The following is a 19313-nucleotide window of genomic DNA, read 5'->3' on the forward strand; positions in this document are numbered from 1 at the left end:
TTTATTATAAGAACAGATAATACACAAGTAAAATGGTGGCTAACAAGAAAAATACAAGATTCGGTAACAACAAAAGAAATAATGTGATTGGTATTAAATATATTAAATTTTACATTTACAATTAAAGTAATAAAAACTAATAAGAATGTTATTGCAGATTACCTATCCCGACAAAGCTGCTCAGACTGAGACTGAGGAAGAAGATACAATTGAAAAGATACTCAAAGTTATTACTACACTTTGTACAAAAGTGGATAGTATGGACAATGAGATACAAAAGCTAAGACTAATGAAGATAATCTGAAGTCTAAAGCTAGTCAGCAACATGACTATAAAAATGCGGAGCTACGTCGATCGGAAGACGGAAAAAACCCAGAGCTAAAAGGAGACGATGGAAAACTCCTTAAAACCTATACTGTTTGTTTAAATACAGTTGCAGGTATAAGCAAACAAGTTAGCGATAGACAATATAAAAATGCGAACTTAAACCAGCTATTTGGAAAACCATTTACCCAAAGGACACCTAGACATATATGTCCATAGAACCACAAACATCTACATACGCAGATAGTTTGCAAAACCAAAATGAGAAAAAGACATATAATTACATCACACGAACCTACATCGAAAATATACACAAAATCCAAACTTATTTAAACCGCAATCCCATATCAACTACAAAAGAACCAAACCAAGATTATTTGACACAAAAGTTACTAGGATATAACAAGTTAATTGCACGGCCAAAAACTAACGCTAATTTAGTAAGAACATGTTACAACTATGGACTGTTAAATATCGTATACACATACGATGGAGAAGAAGTTAGTGGAATACCGGAGCTACACAAAGCATTCGTCACATACAAAAGAGTTACAAAAGGAAATTTGTTTTATATAAAATTCTATACAGCACCAGCGGAGATATTATATGAGGAAATAAAACCTCCAATACAAGTTATCAAGATAGGACTGACTAAAGATATAATTATACCTGAGGACACCGGACAACAAGAAGAGATATGCAAAATAAAGATACCAAGTTTTTATGCCAACAAAAGAATAATTGGTATATTAACTATCATACAGGAGCTAGCAAATAATTATTTAAATGGAAACGTTGTATGGAGTTATTACTCGAGAGATCAATTAATGATATATTCAAATTCAAGAAAACTACGAAGAACAGATATGGATGAAGTCCAATGATGGATCTTATCATTATTAAAACTAGAGGAACGACCTACGACAAGAGCACTAAAAGCCGGATTTATTTCAACAGAGTTATTAACCAGATATTGCAAACTAATTGAACACAAATACCCTGATCACATATGTTCAAAGTGTAATGGAGAAGATAACATAATTACAGATGTCTAGCTGGAATAATCAACGAGGAAAAGAAGAAGAAAACAAGAAGGAGAAGATAAAAAGATAAGAACAGAAAAAGTTATGTAAGTAAAATAATTTAAAATAGTTGCAAAGTTGTAAAGTGTAAAGTAGTCAAATAAGTACGTAGATAAGATGTAAAAAGTCATAAAAAGAATATGTATAGTTTGGTGTGTGTGTCATAAAGTAGGTATGGGTCTTATGCAAATAATGACAAGTGTATATGTACATTATTAATATGTCTTAAATAGGATAGTGGTAGACAAAATAAGAACTATTCATGAATAGTAGTAAATAGTAGTCATGAATAGTAGTAAATAGTAGTGGACATATTTAAAAAGCGTATTAGAGTGTGTATGTCTATATATAGACGCAGTTGTAAACGTTGTAAGACAGGCAATGCCTGATTTATCAAAGACTCTTTTCAAAAACCTCTCTAAATTTTTTTAAGTATTTAGATAAATAGAGCAACAATCTGAAATCCAATCAGATATTTCAGATAGCATGAATAAGCAAGGAGCAAAGATATATTGTTCAAAAAATATGCGGAACTAATTTCATATATTCTTGAATATCATATATATGATTGAATAAATTTAAGTTAGTTATTATGTATTAGAATTATTTGAAGCATGATTTCTAGTTTATTAGCACACTGGAAACAGAGAGAAAACTTCTATACTATGCCACCCTAATGTTGAAATCAGTAGGCGAGGAAGCCGTTTAGGGGAGTAAACAAAGTTGAGGCGCTGATAAGAAGGAAGTATCCGCTAAAGTACGATGGTAGTACTAACAAGAAAACATGATAAACAAATAATCTGGTTCATAATGATCTAATATGAATTTAATCAATTATGAATATGGTAGGAAGGAATAATTTGAAATAAAAAACCTGCATAATAAAGAACATGACTACATACATGCATGATGAAATGATAAAAAACTATGAAACTTTAATCTTATATCTACTTAAAAATATAGAAATAATTGAATTAAGAAGAATAATATGGGAAAAAATATTTAATGATTACGAATCAGAAGATTATTGAACCAATAATGGTATGAAATAGACCTACATGATTTAGACTACGAAAGAATAGAATGGTACGATTTAGAAATAAATTCAGACTAAAATGAACTACGAATATTTACAATATTGGACATAATCTATGGAAAATATAAAACTATTGGAACAATTAATGGAAGAAAATTTATATATGTACCAAAGAACCCAAGATATGTTATACCTAGAATATATCATAAATAATATTAATAAAATATTCAGATTAAAACAACTATCCGAAGAATATTACAATAAATATTATTATATTTTACCATGAATTTCGCACTACCGAAAAATAACATTAAAGAAATATCAAGATTAAGACACCTAGCAAAAGAATATTATAATAAAATCTTTAAAATAAATTACTCACCTACCACACTACCACTTCCATGAATCCCTCAACTACCAGTTCCGCACCAAAAAATGGTACCAGAGCTATGGATAATAAGAAACATAGTAAGAAACATACGAGTAGAAAATTAAGAAAAATAAGAAGAAAATTAAACAAATTATATCCAGAATATAAACAACTTAATATCACAAAAATTGATAACGAAAAATTAGATCAATTAATAGATAATATATCTTAAAAATACAATCAATAACGAGAATAACGAATATAGACAAAAACTTAATGAAATAATTATAGCAAAAAGACAAGAATTAGAACATAGGCAAAATATTCTTAACAATAATATATTAGCAGGAATTTATCACAAATCTATAATAGCACAAAGAAAGACTATTTTATATCTAGAAATACAAATAAATAACTTATAATATAAACTACAACATAATTTATAAATGAATAATGAGGAATACGCAATGGATGAAAAAACATATGAAAATTATGACGGATTTAAAATAAAGATAATATTTTCTAATCTAGGAAGAAGATATAAAAAAATAGGCGACAATATAAGTTTAATGTTAGAAAAAGAAACGGTAAAACTAGAAGATAGTTTAACTACTTTGATAAGAATAACAAAAGAAAATGAAGAAATAGATAGAAAAACAAAAATTGAAAAAATAAAACAACAAGCAAAAAAGGAAGAACAACAATTAGAAGAAGTAAAAAATACTAAAATAATAGAGCTAGAAAAAGAGCTAGCAATATTAAAAGAAATGTGTGAAATTAAAACAAAAAGAAAAAGGACAAAAAACAAAATTAGCAAATGAGATAATTAAATTTAAAGAAAAATTGCAATTACAAGATGAATTACAAGAAAAAGAAGAAAATAGCCAAGATAATCTACCCGAAATAAGAATTGATGAAATAAACGACGATGATCTAGAACAACATTCGGAAACAAGCGAAACATATACGGAACTTTTAGCAAACATAGATAATACAAAGAATTTAGAAGTAAATATAGAAGACATAGACATGGACGAAAACCCTAGCACATCAGGAGTAAAAAACCCAATAAAAATTATGAACAATATGATAAAGAAAAACTACATGGGATAAAAGATTAAGTAAAAAATGGACGCCTAAACCAATAACTGAACAACATGATTTTTTAGATTTAGACTGTGTAGCATATATAAATAAAACAATCCAATTATGGATAGGATACATATCAAAACAATTAATAGATAACAAGATAATAATAACAGAGACACCAGGATACATAGAAAGAACACTTATAGGAACAGTAAAATTATGGCTACAAAATTTAACAAGTGAAAGCTTAACAACTTTAAGAAATAATAAAAAATTTGATGATGGAATAGCCACTACAACTATGGAAATATTATATAAATACGAAATAGCTATAAGAAATGAATTTAGTAGTATGACAATAGAGGTAGAAGAACAAAATAAAGAAAAAATCATAAATCAAAATCTAATGAAAAAATTAGCAATATGTAATATGTGTTACATAGATGAATATACATGTGCATTTAGAGAATACTATTATAAAGGAACATATAGCGCAGAAGAAGGTAAAGAAATAAGAAAATTATATTTTATAAAATTACCAGAACCTTTTAATTCAAAAATAATAAAAAGTTGGAATGAAGTAGAATTAACAGACACCTTAGGAGCTAGAATGAAATTCTTGCAACAATAGTTTATGGAACTATGTCAAAAACATAAAGAATAAATAAAAATGGAAAAAATATTAGTAAAAAACTTGGCATGTTGCAAATATAAAACAGGACCTCAATTTGGTTGTACGGATAGGTATTATAAAAATAAAAAGAAATATAATAAAAAATACAGATCAAAATATAAATATAAAAAACCAAGAAGAAGGTACTATGTAAAAAATTACAAAACCAAAAGACCATATAGACCAAAAAGAAAACTAACGAAATGTACTTGTTATAATTCTTGAAAATTAGGACATATAGCTAGAGATTGTAAATTACCTAAAAATCCAAAGAAAAAACAAATATCAGAAATAATAATAGACAATGAAAAATATACGCTGATAGAATACATAGATTATGAAGTAGAAAGTGAAGATAGCATATATGAAATATCAGAAAATGAAATAGAAATGACATAGAAATAGAATCAGATAATGAATTCTATAATATAACAAATGACTGAAGCGAACATACAAATAATAAATAAAGAAGAACATCAAGACGAAGAATCTTTAGAACAGAAAATAAGATAATAGTATATTTGAACAAATAAAAGGAAAAGAATTAGACCTAAGCGTAGCAAAAATATTCGAAATATCAACAAGAAGAAACTGGTTTAAACGATAAAAAGAAGAATATTATGTAGTAAGTCAAAGAGAACATATCATAGATTGCAAATACACTAAAGGAAAGGCCAAAATACTAATAATAAATAAAGAAATACAATATATTAAGGCTAAAAATCCAATTAAATATGTACATTTAGGAGGAACAAAAATATTAATAAAAGCATGTTTTAGAGAAGGAATAGATACACCCATAGAAATATACTTAGCGGATGATAGAATTATACAACCCATAGAAAAAAGAATAATAAGTGCAGTAAGAGGTAACCTCATATACCCAAAATTTAAATTTATAATAAGTGCTAACTACTCAGTAGCAATAAATGACAGAAATATAGATAAATCACTAATATTATACTGGCGAATGTCAGGGATAGAACTAGCCCCAGGAAGTAAAATATTTACAGCTAGATGTAAAAACTTATATGTTCTAACAACAAAACATAAAATAACAACAAAAAATAAAATAGATAAAATAAAAATAGAAGATCCCTTTGAAAGGATAGTTACAGTCATAGATAAAAATGATTATAGTTATAATAAAATTGATATAGAAGAAGATTTAGAAATAGTAAAATAAAGACTAAGCACATCGAAAAGAATAAACAATGAGATACCCCAAATATCATTAAAAATGAGTACCTCAAGGAGAATAGATAAAATCCTACAAAAATCAATGGAAGAAGAAATAAAACCACATCATTACTACATAACGGGAATAATGGAACAACGAAAATATTTAATATTAATAGATTCAGGACGAGAAGAAAACTATATTACAAGAGAATTAGTGACAGAAGATGAAATAAATGAATGATTGAATGAATAAGGTTTATGATAATCTAGTGAAAGTGAGTCTCTTGAAAGGTTTCCAGAATTGTACTCTAAACTAGACTATGTTAAGAATATGGTATGACTATGTGAAAGGTCATTCTCACATATTATAGGTTCTATGATGAAAGGTCATTCTCATCTTAGAAACCTTTGAGCTATATGATATGAGGGATTAAGTCCCTAAAGCATATATTATGAACTAATGTTAAATAAAGGCTTAAAGATGTTTAAAAAGGGAGTTGGAGCTTAGCCCCTAGTGAACATGAAAAATGAGAGTGAGGGGTTCTCGTTTAGCAAGTCTGGTTTCCCACAAGAGAACGAACCTTCACGTTTAGCAAGTCTGGGTTCCCAACATAGATGTTGTCTCATGAGATGGAAACCTCCACACTTAGTAAGTTCAGGTTTTCTAGTAGCAATCTCCTTGTTCCATAACTACTTGCCCCCATAGGTATTAGCTTAATGGATATACTAGATAGCTATTATGTATGTAGGTCCTACTTTGGCAAGTAGTACCCTCTCTTTTCGGTGTGGGAGTAGAACACCGGATTCCAAGTAGCTCACATGGTATATATCGGTTATAGCAATGTCTCCCGAAAGTTAAGAAATGAACTAAGATAAGAATATGAACTCTAGTCATGATTTCTTGAAGAGTTACTTAGTGTAGGTAGGATTATGGACCCTACTTATGCATTGCACAAGTGGACTCTAAGGGAGGTTATGATTAGGCTCTTTATGTAATGAAGACTATGGTCTATGTATGTTAATACTAAAGCATGTGAAGGTTTACTTTACTTATGAAAGACATGAAGTATGTTTATGCATGTGAATTACACTTATGACTTCTTAATGGGTTTCCTTAGTATATGTGTTGGAATGAGACTCCATGTGTACATTGCACAAGTGAGCTTGTGAAGGGGTTGTGAGGGTGGTTTATCTATGATATGAACTAAATGGGTTATGACTAATGATGTAGTAAAGGAATGAGTCCTTATATGATGTTCTGAAGTATGTTGGTCTTATGTCTAATGTTAAATGAAGATGTTATGTTTTGTTGAATATGATGTGCCTAGTCTATGGTGGCTTCCTAGGAACACTTGGTGTGAGTAGTATTATGGGATGCTACTTGCACATTGCACTAGTGTGACTTGGGGGTTGTCTTAGGTGATGGTTCCTATCTGAAGACTATGTCTTATTGTGTGCTTATGACTCTATGAATATATGTGGTTGGATTGATGAAGGCTATATGTAAGTTCACCTTTGGTAACCTTAAGGTGATACATTGCACCAAGTATTCCCTAAGGGTGGCTTGAGGAAATGAGTTAAGATAAAGAGGAAGGTAGTGTATTGTTTGCATTGAATGTGCCTAAAATTTTATAAGTGGCTCTATCTGCTATTATGAATGGTTTCCAAGTGTATGATGATGTATGTGGTTTATATTGTGCCTAATGTACTAAATGTTCTTGAAGTTTCTCTAAAAAGGCATGATGCATGGTTTCCAACTAAATGTCCTTTTAAGAGTATGTTTTGCATGGTTATCATATTTAGTGCATTCTTGTACTAACATCATTCTTCTTCATCTTTTTACACCAAGTGTAGGTGATGGTGACTAAAGGGTCTTTCCTAGAAATGATGAGCTTGGCTTACTATTCCCAACTTTGGGTGTGTCCTTAAAGATTCAAGGATCTTTATGTTAAACAGTTTCCTTAAGTTCTATGTACTAGATAGTAGTTTCTTTTGTATTGTAAGGGTTGTGTCCCTCTTGTGTTATAGTCATGTTTTAAGATGGCTACCTTGAGACGTAGTACTCCGATTTTGTATTAAAGGTTTAAATGAGGTGACTTTTAAGTCTTGTGTTACAGTATGAATTTTTTTTTAATTTTTTTGCTATTTTCTATGATAAATGCTATGACGGATGCTAAGGGCTTGTTTAAGACATTCGAGAGGTCGAATACGCCGGTAACGGCAAGGGGGTGCTCTCGGGTCATTACAAACTTGGTATCAGAGTATGAGGTTATGAAAATGGTCTTAAGGTTCAACGTCTCTTGAGCCACGTCTAGTAGAGTCTTGTTTATCGGTATGAGTCGCGACACATCTATGAGCGAGAGGCTATAAGACGATAGAAGTTTCACTTTCTTCATTACTCTTGTGTCGTGCCGTAGAGCTAAAATCCCTATGATCTCTCTCTCTCTTATTTTCCCTTGTCCGGTGGTCTTCTAGATCTGATTACTTGGAAGGGGTGATATTGCAAGGATCGAGGAAAGAAAAGGTGAGTTTTAATGCTTATTATGATGTGGTGACTATATGAGTATATATATGAAGGTAAATTTAGAAATCGTATTGTGATGCCAATCATGGCTATGTTTGACTTATGAAGTTGGGAGCATTACATTGAAAATGTTGTATGGTGGTGTAGGTCTCATATGATAATAGTTGTTATGGTAAGAATGAAATCCTCTTTAGAATGATGAGTTGCTTTAGGTGATGGGTAATGATAGTAGAAAGTCATGGTGTAGAATTGAGGAGTTTTGAAGGAATGTGGTACTAGTGTGAGTTGAAAGTTGCCCTTTCTTTATGAGTGATGCTTCATGGTTGTCCTTGTGTGAATCAGAGTTCTTGTGTAGGCTTGCCCTAAGAGTGGAAAAAGGGGCTTTGTTCCATGAGTTGGGATAATGTTTTGCTCTAAGGTTAACATGGAGAGTTGCATGTACCCCTTAGTTCATAGGAAGGACAAGAGAATAGATGTTGACCAACTCTAAAGGGGATAGTGGTCTTGTAAGGGTGATCTTAAGTATGGCCATTCAAAGAGAGTGTTTAGATAATACCTAGGCATGGTTTAGCGGAAAGTTACACCAAAGGTGATGATAAGGGTATGGTGTGATAAAGAGTTGATTAAGCTCACCCCAAGTAGGGGATAATGTGCCTAGATGATAAAGTTTTGGGTGCCCTTAATATTTCTACATTGATTTTCCTTGAGTTCTCCATATTGAGAACCACTTTGGGTGATAGATATGAAATGGAGTTGTATAGATACTCTTTTTTTTTTGGATTATTGAAATCCTCACCTAAGGGAGTATATTGATGATTTAGTGGAGAATGGTTCCTACCTTAGAGATGAAGGAGGTAATGATTAAATAAGTTTGCATAACTTGATCCCAAGAGGGGGACATTGTGCTTAATTAGTAAGCGATAGTTCTCTTGGTTACTTTAATGTGCTCTTAGATGGGTTTACCCTAAGTGGGGATGATGAGTGAGTAGTAAGGTTGTTGATATCTTTATCTTTTCCTTCGATTCTTATTCAAGCTTGAGACCAAAGAGTTCCTAGTAGCTTGTTCATGTTTGGAGTCTTGCATATGATTATGAGTTGCATGATCTCCGTATGTTATGTCCTAGAAGACACTATGTTATGCATGTTTTGAAGGATTCTTATTACATAAAAAAAAATGGAATTTTAGTAATAAAATTCATGTTTCTCATGTCAATATGCATATTTATATGGTGAATGCACTCTTGACTTCATGAGGAAGAGAGTATGAGCATGCTTAGGTTAGGAGTTGAGAATTTCTCCTGAAAATTGACCTTTGTGTAATTCTTGCTAATGAGTTTATGATGCGATATGTGTATGTTGTGACTAGGAGAAGGTAGTCCCTCCTTGAACATAACTAAACATGGTAATGACATGTATGTTCTTGATAGTATGATGATTAAATGATAAGACTAGTAGATGATCTATAATCCTCATGTTAGGGTGCAACTAGTATGAATTGTTTAATTGCCTCATGAGTGGAAATGTTGATCATGTCTATGTGTGCACTTGAAAGCCATTGCCTAATGGACCTTATGATGATATAAAAGGGGTAAATATCATGCCATGCTTAGGAGAAGGTAGTTCCTCCTACGAACATGAGAAAGGCCTATGTTGTTAATGCATTATGAGTCGGTGAATAAAGTTTCTACTTGCTTGTGTTGCATGAGTTGATTTGACGTGCATGCGTAAATGATTTCTTATGATAAAGTTGCATAACATACTTTAATGAGATAGTTGCATGTTGTGTTTCTTTGGTGTTTGAAATGAGAATGATGATTATGACATGATTTCCTTGTATGTGCATATTTTTGTGAAAAATTCATGCTTAAGTTTTATTTTGAGTTTTCACGAACTTTATTTCTCATGGTTGAAAATTGTATCCGTAGATGTTGTGTGATGTTGACTTCATGAGAGTTGTAATGAGCATGCTTGATGTTGTCTTGTTAAAGAAACGTGTTGTTGATTGCTTAATATATATGTTGATGCTCATTGAATATGGAGAAGGTAGTTCCTCCTATACTTATGAGAAGTAAAGAGTTTTAAGCATAGTGATGATTTGGAGAAGGGAGTTCCTCCAATGATTTGGGAAATAATAAAGTTGATGCATAAGGAGTTGGTAGATGTGTTGCTACTTTCTTGAATTGCACAAAGTTGTTTTGAGCCTTTTATGTGCAGTTGATGTTCCTATTTGATGTGTGCTCTTATGTTGATGTTGTATGTTGTGTATTGTGAGCTGCTAGTTGGGTGATTGAGTCCTCAGAAGTGTTTAAGTGTCATTCGAGGACGAATATTCCTAAGTGAGGGATATTGTAACGACCCTCAAAATAAAGTAGGATAAATTAGAGCCTCACATGGGTATTATGCATTAATAACTTGTCAAAATAATGAAGAATAGCCTTTTAAGTCAGTTTTAAAGAGTTTGGAAGTCAAATGTCAAGGAACGATCAAGACGTTCGGAAACTAGTCTTCTACGTGTTGGTGTGTTCTAGTATGTTGTTCATGTTTTTATGTGTTGTTTGGAGTCTAAAATCAGTGGAGGTGACCCTAGTGTCTTGATAAATTTTCTATGATAAATGTTATGACGAATGTTAAGGGCTTATATAAGACCTCCGAGAGGTCGAATACGCCGGTAATGGCTAGGGGGTGCTCTCGGGTCAATACAACACACCAAGGGGAATTGGTCTTAGCAATAGCATGATATAACATTCTATCCCAAAGAGGTCTTCTAAGATGGTCCTTACACTTGACATAGACAAAGGTATTAGTGAACTTGGTATGTAGTTCATTATGAACAATTTCACAAGTGATATGCTGCTTATCCTCCTCTATCACATTGCAGTCAACATCCAAATTCCAAAACATCCAGATCTTGCCATTGCAGTTGCTAATAGCATTGTCTATAGCAAGTTGATGCTTTAAAGTCTGAACATGAAAGATATCTGAGAAAGGTTCTAGGATAGCCATTATAGAGATATGATGCATCTTCTTCAGCATTTTAAGCCTTTTGATAACACCCTGGGTGTTAATCCCCCTTACATTCCATATAAGTGTACTAATCATTGGGAAGATTTAGAAGTAAAGAGCTTGGTATTTGGTCTGCCTGCAGTGACATTGTTGATATCTTGATTTTTGAAATGGTATTTGTCATGATGAAAACCTCTTAGAGATAGTCCTTGGTTGTCAGTCACTTGTTGAATTTCATTCTCCATGCTTTGATCTTTATGAGGACTAAATGCTTTGATCAAAACCTCACAAATCTCATCATCATCATCAGGATCATGTAAAGACTAGTTATCCACGTCTACTTCATCCTCAGAATTATCTACAACATATTCATCAAAAGTTGGAACAGTATTGGTTTGACATGTATTTTGAATGTTGAAAACTGAAATCTCATGTTTGAGTGTTGAGAACTTGGTTAAGCTTTTGTTAGAAACGTTGATTGCTTGAGATATCGATTCCCTTGAGGTCATCGTAAGAGTTAGGTGCTATAGTTGGATCAACGAATGGAGGTCATTGGGTTTAATATACTCTTTGGTTGCTTTTTGTTTCTTCTTATGTGTGACATTTATATATCTTTACTTTCCGTCTTTTGATTTTTTGATGTTTATCGTCGTTTCTCTTGTGAGAATCATATCATTTGGTATCAGATCCAAGCCTAGCTTCGTTCCCACGAATTTAGTCTTGGGGTTTTGTTACAAAAAAAATTTGTACATTTTTGTTTTTTTTTTGTGAATTTGCTGAAATGGGTTTCTTAGATTTGAGTGTTATTTGAGTTTCTAACGTTGGAATAGTGTTCTCCAACCCTATTTGAGTCTTAGGCTGAGATTGGAAGGAGTTTGGAGGCTTGTTGAAGCATCCACCATTAAAGACTTGAAGAAGCTTGAAGAAGACAAAGTGGGTTTTAAAATTTGAAGTACTTGGTTTGGAATTGACGATTAAAAAGTATTGGGTGTTGTTCCCCACATCAAGGAGAGCCTTCACCTAAATTTTCGTGAAATTCCGAGACAAAAAGTTCAAGGGTTTTATTTTGGGTCTTCATCTTGTTCTTGAAGTCTTCAAGAGTATTCAAATCTTCAAAGGTATGAACATTTGAAAAGAAGGTGTTTGATCCAAAAGGGGAAGAAAGAGAAAGAGTAAAAGTGTATATTAAAGGGGAATTTACTATAAGGGGCAAGTATTAAAGGACTAAAGGACAAGAGCAGGGGGGACCACCAGATTGCAAATTTCAGAACTTTAAAGGAGCTGTAGAGGGTCTATTGGGGGAGCTAATTCGGGCCTCACCTAACCATTTAGTGCCTCACCCTTTGGGCAAGTAGCTTGTCGAATTGGTTACCCATTTGAGGGAACTACTGGAACTTTTGGTGAGATCAAGTCTTGGTCGCCAAGTTCAATCGGCGCATCGCCGAACAACCCCTCCTATCGCCAAGTTGCAATGTCCGTTTGCAAAGTTTGGCTAGTCCATCTTCAATTTGGCGAGCTGAACTTCACATTAGGCGACGAAAATAAGTCATTTGGCGATCAGAAACTCAAGTTACTCCTAATCTCAAGTTTTTAAATTCTTAGTTTCTTTTCTTTTGATTTTGAAATGTTCTCATGAATCCTAAACCGATTTTCAACTCGTAATTACTCTACTTGTTGGCTATTTGTTCTTGAATACACTTCTTTGTTAGTGCCTTTTATTTTCGTGTTTTTCTCATTTTTATTTTGTAGTTAATTCTTGATTCAAGTCTGGTTGTTCAATCGGGGTTTTCTTTCTTCTTCAAACAAGAATCCATTCTGACCTAGAATTGATATTGATACCTTGTGATCGACAGAGTATAAACAATTGTCAACATTAGCCACGCCGATTAAGAGGAAATTAATGGTGCGTAAACAAGAGTGTTTGTGAGTTCTTTACTAACTTAACGTGTTTGCTTCTTGTGAGTTGTCTTATTGCAGGTACAATGGAGACCGGAAATGAAACTCAAGCACCGATCTGAGAAATTACTTTGGCAACTTTGTTGTAAGTGTTGAATAGCGTGAGAGGTGATATAGCAAAGATGGACGGTAGGTTGTCCAATGTGGAAGGTCAAGTCAACTCCAATGACTCCACACCACAAGCTACTTTCCGTGCTTCTACATATGGGCACGATCAAACTAATTCTCCTACTCTCATGCCCGGAACCCTCCAACAAGCTTTGCACCCAACCATCCATCAGTTGGGTTCAAATAGCCAAAGTTTCAATCGACCGTTCCATTTCCCACTTAGTCAAGAAGCTTCACCAAATCAAAGTCATCCTTACCAAATGCCACTTAACCAAAATATTCCCTACCAACGATCACAACCACAACCTAATCCATGAATGAGGTGAGGAATGATGAAAATCAAAGAGGTTATGAAGGTGAAGGTGAAGAAGCGTCGTGGAATGAGTCACTGATGTAAAATAGATTACATCAAGGCCATTTACGAGGTGCCAAGCTCAAGACCTTCAAAGGATGCAAAAGCTATTCATGAAGATAGAGGTGCTTGAGATGGTATTGATATCAAACAAGGGATTACATGCCTTGAAAGTTGCAGCTGGACAATTTGGCGAACCAGAGCCTATCGACGGATCGCCCAAGTCCCTAGGCGATGAACCCAGCTCGCCCATTGTTCCAGAATGTGGCTAAGCTGAAAGACCATGCAGGATTACCCGCCAACTAGGTTGGCGCATCACCCAATACACTAGGCGACCCAACCCAACTCACCCTTTGGCATTTTGGGTCACTTTTGGGCCCTTTATTTCTAAGACTATAAATAGCTAGCTTGAATTCATTTTAAACTCTGATTATTTTTTATGTTAAAAACTGAAAAACTCATGCTTTAGTGTTGAGAGCTTGGTTAAGCATTAGTTGCCTTTTGTTAGAAACGTTGGTTGCTTGGGATATCGATTCCCTTGAGGTCATCGTAAGAGATTCGGTGCTTGATTATGGATCAATCGATTGAGGTCTTTAGGTTTAATATACCTTTAGGTTGCTTATGATTTCCTTTTCTTGTGTCAATCTATTTATCTTTACTTCCTGTCTTTGATTTCCATATTAGATCGTAGTTCTTCTTGTGAGAATTACATTATTTGGTATCAGAGCTGAGCTTAGTATCGTTCCTATGATTCTAGTCTCGGGTTTGTTGCTACAAAAAAAATTGTTCATTTTCGTTTTTGAGATTTTACTGAAATGGGTTTCTTAGATCTGAGTCTTGTTTGAGTTTCTAAGGTTGGAATAGTGTTCTCCAACTATATTTGAGTCTTGGGCTGAGATTGGAAGGGGTTTGAAGCTTTATAGAAGAACCCACCATTGAAGACTTGAAGAAACTTGAAGAACACAAAGTGTGTTTTGAAATCTGAAGATTTTGGCTTGGAATTGTAGGTTAAAAAATATTGGGTGTTGTTCCCCATATCAAAGAGAGCCTTTACCTAATTTTTTGTGAAATTCCGAGACAAAAATTGTAAGGGTTTTCTTTTGATGTTCATCTTGTTCTTGAAGTTCTTGAAGAACATTCATATCTTTAAGGAAGAAAACATTTGAAAAAGCAAGTGTTTGATTCAAAAGGGGAAGAAAGAGAAAGAGTAAAGGTGTTTGTAAAAAGAAATTTACTAAAAGGGCAAGTACTAAAGGACTAAAGGACAAGAGGAAGGGGGACCACCAGATTTCAAATTTCAGACATTGAAGGAGCTGCAGGAGGTTTATTGGGCAAGCTAAAATGGGCCTCACCTAACCATTCGTCACCTCGACCTTTGGGAAGGTTGCTTGCCGAATTGGCTGCCTATTTGAGGGAGCTACTGGAACATTTGGCGAGACCAAGCCTTGGTCGTCGAGTCCCATCGGCACATCACCGAACTACCACCCCTATCGCTGAGTTGCCATGTCCGTTTGCAGAGTTTGGCGAGTCCATCTTCAAGTTGGCGAGCTGAACTTCAACTTAGGCGAAGAAAACAGGTCATTCGGCGATCGGAAACTCTAGTTACTCCTCATCTCAGGTTTTGAATTCTTAGTTTTCTTTTCTTTTGATTCTCAAACGTTTCTCAAGAATCCTAAACCAATTTCCAACTCGCAACTACTCTACTTGTTGACCATTGGTTATTGAATTCACTTCTTTGTTTGTGCTTTTTCTTTTCGTGCTTTTCTCATTTTACTTAGTAGTTAATTCTTGATTCCAGTCCGTTCTTCTTCAAACAAGAATCCATTCCGACATTGAGTTGAAATTGGTACCTTGTGATCGACGGAATATAACAATTGTCAACATTAACCGCGCCAATTGAGAGGCAATCAAAGGTGTGTAAACACGAGTGAATGTGAGTTCAATTTATTAAAGCTAACGTTGTTTGCTGCTTGTTTTGTGAGTTGTTTTAATGTCAGGTACAATGGAGGCAGGAGGAGATAATCAAGCACCCATCGGAGAAATTACTTTGGCAACTTTGCTGGAAGCGTTGAACAATGTGAGAGGTGATATAGCACGGATGGACGGTAGGATTGCTACGGTGGAAGGTCAAGTCAATTCCAATGACTCTACACTACAAGCTACTTTTTGAGCTTCTACAAGTGGGCACGAACACACTCACTCTTCTACTCTCACACCCGTAACCCAACATTTGTGCAATTGGGTTCAAATAGCAAAAGTACCCATCGACCATTCCATTTTCCGCTTAGTCATGAAACTCCACCAAATCAAAGCCATCCTTACCAAACACCACCTAACCAGAATATTCTCTACCAAAGACCATAACCACAACCCAATCTCGTGAATGAGGTGAGGAATTATGAAGATCAAGAAGGTTATGAGGGTGAAGGTGAAGAAGCCCCATGGAATGAGTCACCAAGGAATCGACCAAGATGTCACTTGTTGCAAGGTGGACCAAAAGGTAGATTGGGTCCAATGCCATTTGAAAGGAGGCAACATGGGAACCACCCTCAAGGTAGAGACCAATGGGAAGTCAATGTCAATCAAGAAGTGGGTCAAGAAGCTAGAGAAGGGCATGGTAACCGTTATCAAAGGGGTTACTACCACAACGACAAAGGTGGCCATGGAGGCCGGGATGTTGGCATCAATTCTATCAAAATGACTTTTCCAACATTCAAAGGGGAATGTAATCCCGATGCTTACTTAGAATGGGAGTCGCAATGTGATCGAATTTTCAATGTGAATGAATTGGCGGAGGTCAAGAGTAGTTGGTATGCTATCGCCCAATTCGAGAGGTATGCTGTCACATGGTGGGAGTACATGAAGAAGTTTCACTTAGTTGTTCAAGTAGGTCATCCTCCACCATGGCCCGAGTTGAGAAGGTTGATGAGAGCTAAGTATGTGCCAGAAAGATAACGCCAAGGATTATTTGCCAAATTGTATAACTTGAAGCAAGGAAGCAAAAGTGTTGAAGCCTATCTTGACGAGTTCTAAAACATAGTCATGAAGCTGGAATATAGAGAAGTTGAAGAGCATGCCGTGATTCCAAAATATAGTCATGAAGCTGGAATATAGAGAACTCCTATACCCTAAACCCTAAACCCTAACCCTAAACTCTAAACCCTAAACCCAAAACCCTAAACCCTATACCCTAAAACCAATACCCTAAATCCTATACACTAAACCCTAACCCTAAACCCTAAAGCTAAACCCTATATCCTAAACCCTAACCTTAAACCCTAAACCCTAAAACTTAACCTTTAATCCTAAACCATAAATTCAAACAATAAACCCCAAACCATAAACCTTAAACCCTAGACCTTCAACCCGAAACCCTAAACCGTGAACCCAAAACCCTTAACCCTTAACCCTAAACCCTAAACCATAAGTTCTAAATTCTAAACCCTAAACCATAAACGCTAAATCCTAAGCCCTAAATTTAAAACCCTAAACCCTAAATAGTAGATCCATTACCTCATCATTTCATGAATTTTTTCTATCTCTAAAATTTCTCTCTCTAGACTTCTCTCAAGAAATTAGCTCTCTCGGCTAATTCCCAACATTTCAGCATCATTAGAATGGAAGGAAAGTCGCCTGCTGATCGATTCAGGCCACCAGATCCATCTACAGTTATGCACAAGCAGAATATACCTTCCCCACTACAAAAATCATCCTCAGAATCAACCTACAATCCTCACAGGTGAGAGAAGAGGCGATCCATACTGCAATGGCGGAAAGGTAGTTATATGGAACTCATACTAATATTTCCATGGAGGATTCGAGTCAAATTCACGGAAAAGAAACTGGTGACAAAGACTCCCAGTTCCAAGATCTACATAATAGGCAAAAATCTCAAGATTCCACCACCCCAATTATGATAAATCCACAGGCGGCGCATGCGAGAATCGTAGGTGAATCACCCCAGTTGTGCCATCAAATTCGAGGTCCTTTAGAGGAGAATCCAGATGAAATTTTCACTAGGGATTATTCCCCAACTCAAGGCGAACATCATACAGGATGTTCGAGTAATTTTGATGGTGAAACTATTGGAGGAGTATTTTCAAGCGATTCCGCCGGAGCTCCGGCGAAAAATGCTAACCAAGAGTAATGGGTTGATATGCGCATGGACAGTGCCAAGAACATTTCTCAACAACAATCCTCTCAACAACGACCTCATACTAGGCAATTTACAATGGAAGGTAATCCTAATTTGAAGGATATCCCTAGTTCTTCCCAAAGTTTTCTCCCTATGCAGGCTGTAGAATAGGTCCAAAATCAAGTTAATGAAGGCATGCAACAAGGCCCTGTTGCAGTGATTCATTTTACATTTAATCAAAGGAAATCTGGTGAGTCGACAGAAGCTGAACATAATGGCAAGATACATGATAATGTTACAGGTAAGGCTCCTAATACTAATACATCACCTGCTATTGCCCCTATTAATACTTCCCAATTGAATGTTAATGTTCCCCATAGAACTGATAAAGATAAATCTAAAGTGTGGGTGGTGAAGGATGATTTTAGTAGAGTAAGGCAGGATCGAGAAGATAGGTTGAAGTCGCAGAATATTGGCGATCAAAATAAGCAGACTTATCATTCAAATGTCCCTACAATTTCAAGTAATTTTGATAAAGTAACTCCCAACTCCAATTCTCACCCGGAAAGAATTGATCAACATAATGTGACTCCTTCTAATTATGGGCAAAAAGAGCAGGTGCTGGAACATGGTCCTTACACTGCTGTTCAATCCTATGCTGATAGGCTTAGGTATAATCAAGCCAAGAGGGAGGTTCCTATTAAGGTGACCTCTCCTGAAATCACTACAATACAGGGATTACCTATTGTGTGGTGGGTAAAAGAAGAAGTCATTAAGGACCTCGCAGCAGCTTGTAAGTTTACCCTGATTGGGAGATTTAGTAATACCATGCCTAAGGTGGAACTTTTTAGGAGGAACTTCATTCTTCAAACACAACTTTCGTGGTGAGTGAAAATTGCTCATTTTAACTCTAGCCATGTTTACATTGATCTGGTTAATGAATTGGATTATAATATGGTTTAGACTAAACAAAGGATGAGTATAGCTGGGCAGGTGATGAGAATACAAGAATGGACACCTAATTTCAAACCTGCTGAAGAGACTCCATTGGTCCCTATTTGGATCTAACTACCTGAATTACCTTGGCACTGTTATAACAAGGAATTTGTCACTGGTTTATTATCTCCAATTGGGAAAGTATTGTACTTAGATTTTACATCCATTAAGAAGACTAGGGGTAGTCAAGCAAGGGTTAAGGTTCAAGTTAAACTCACTTAAGAGAGATCTCCATACGTTTGGATGGGATATATAGGTGAGGATATCACTGATGGTAGGTGGCAGAAAATTGAGTATGACAATATTCCTAACTACTACTTCTATTGTAAGCATCAAGGGCATCTTGAGAGTGACTACACCATCAAACAAAGAAATGAGGACAACAAAAAAAGAAAGGAAATGGAAAATGTGAGAAACAAAAACAAAAAAGACATAGATACTGCTCAACATCCACCTGGGCACAAGGATGCTGGACAAAGGGAG

The sequence above is a fragment of the Solanum verrucosum genome, unplaced genomic scaffold (genome assembly GCF_900185275.1).
Source record: "Solanum verrucosum unplaced genomic scaffold, falcon-dt-bn FXZP01000302.1, whole genome shotgun sequence".
Lineage (NCBI taxonomy): Eukaryota > Viridiplantae > Streptophyta > Magnoliopsida > Solanales > Solanaceae > Solanum > Solanum verrucosum.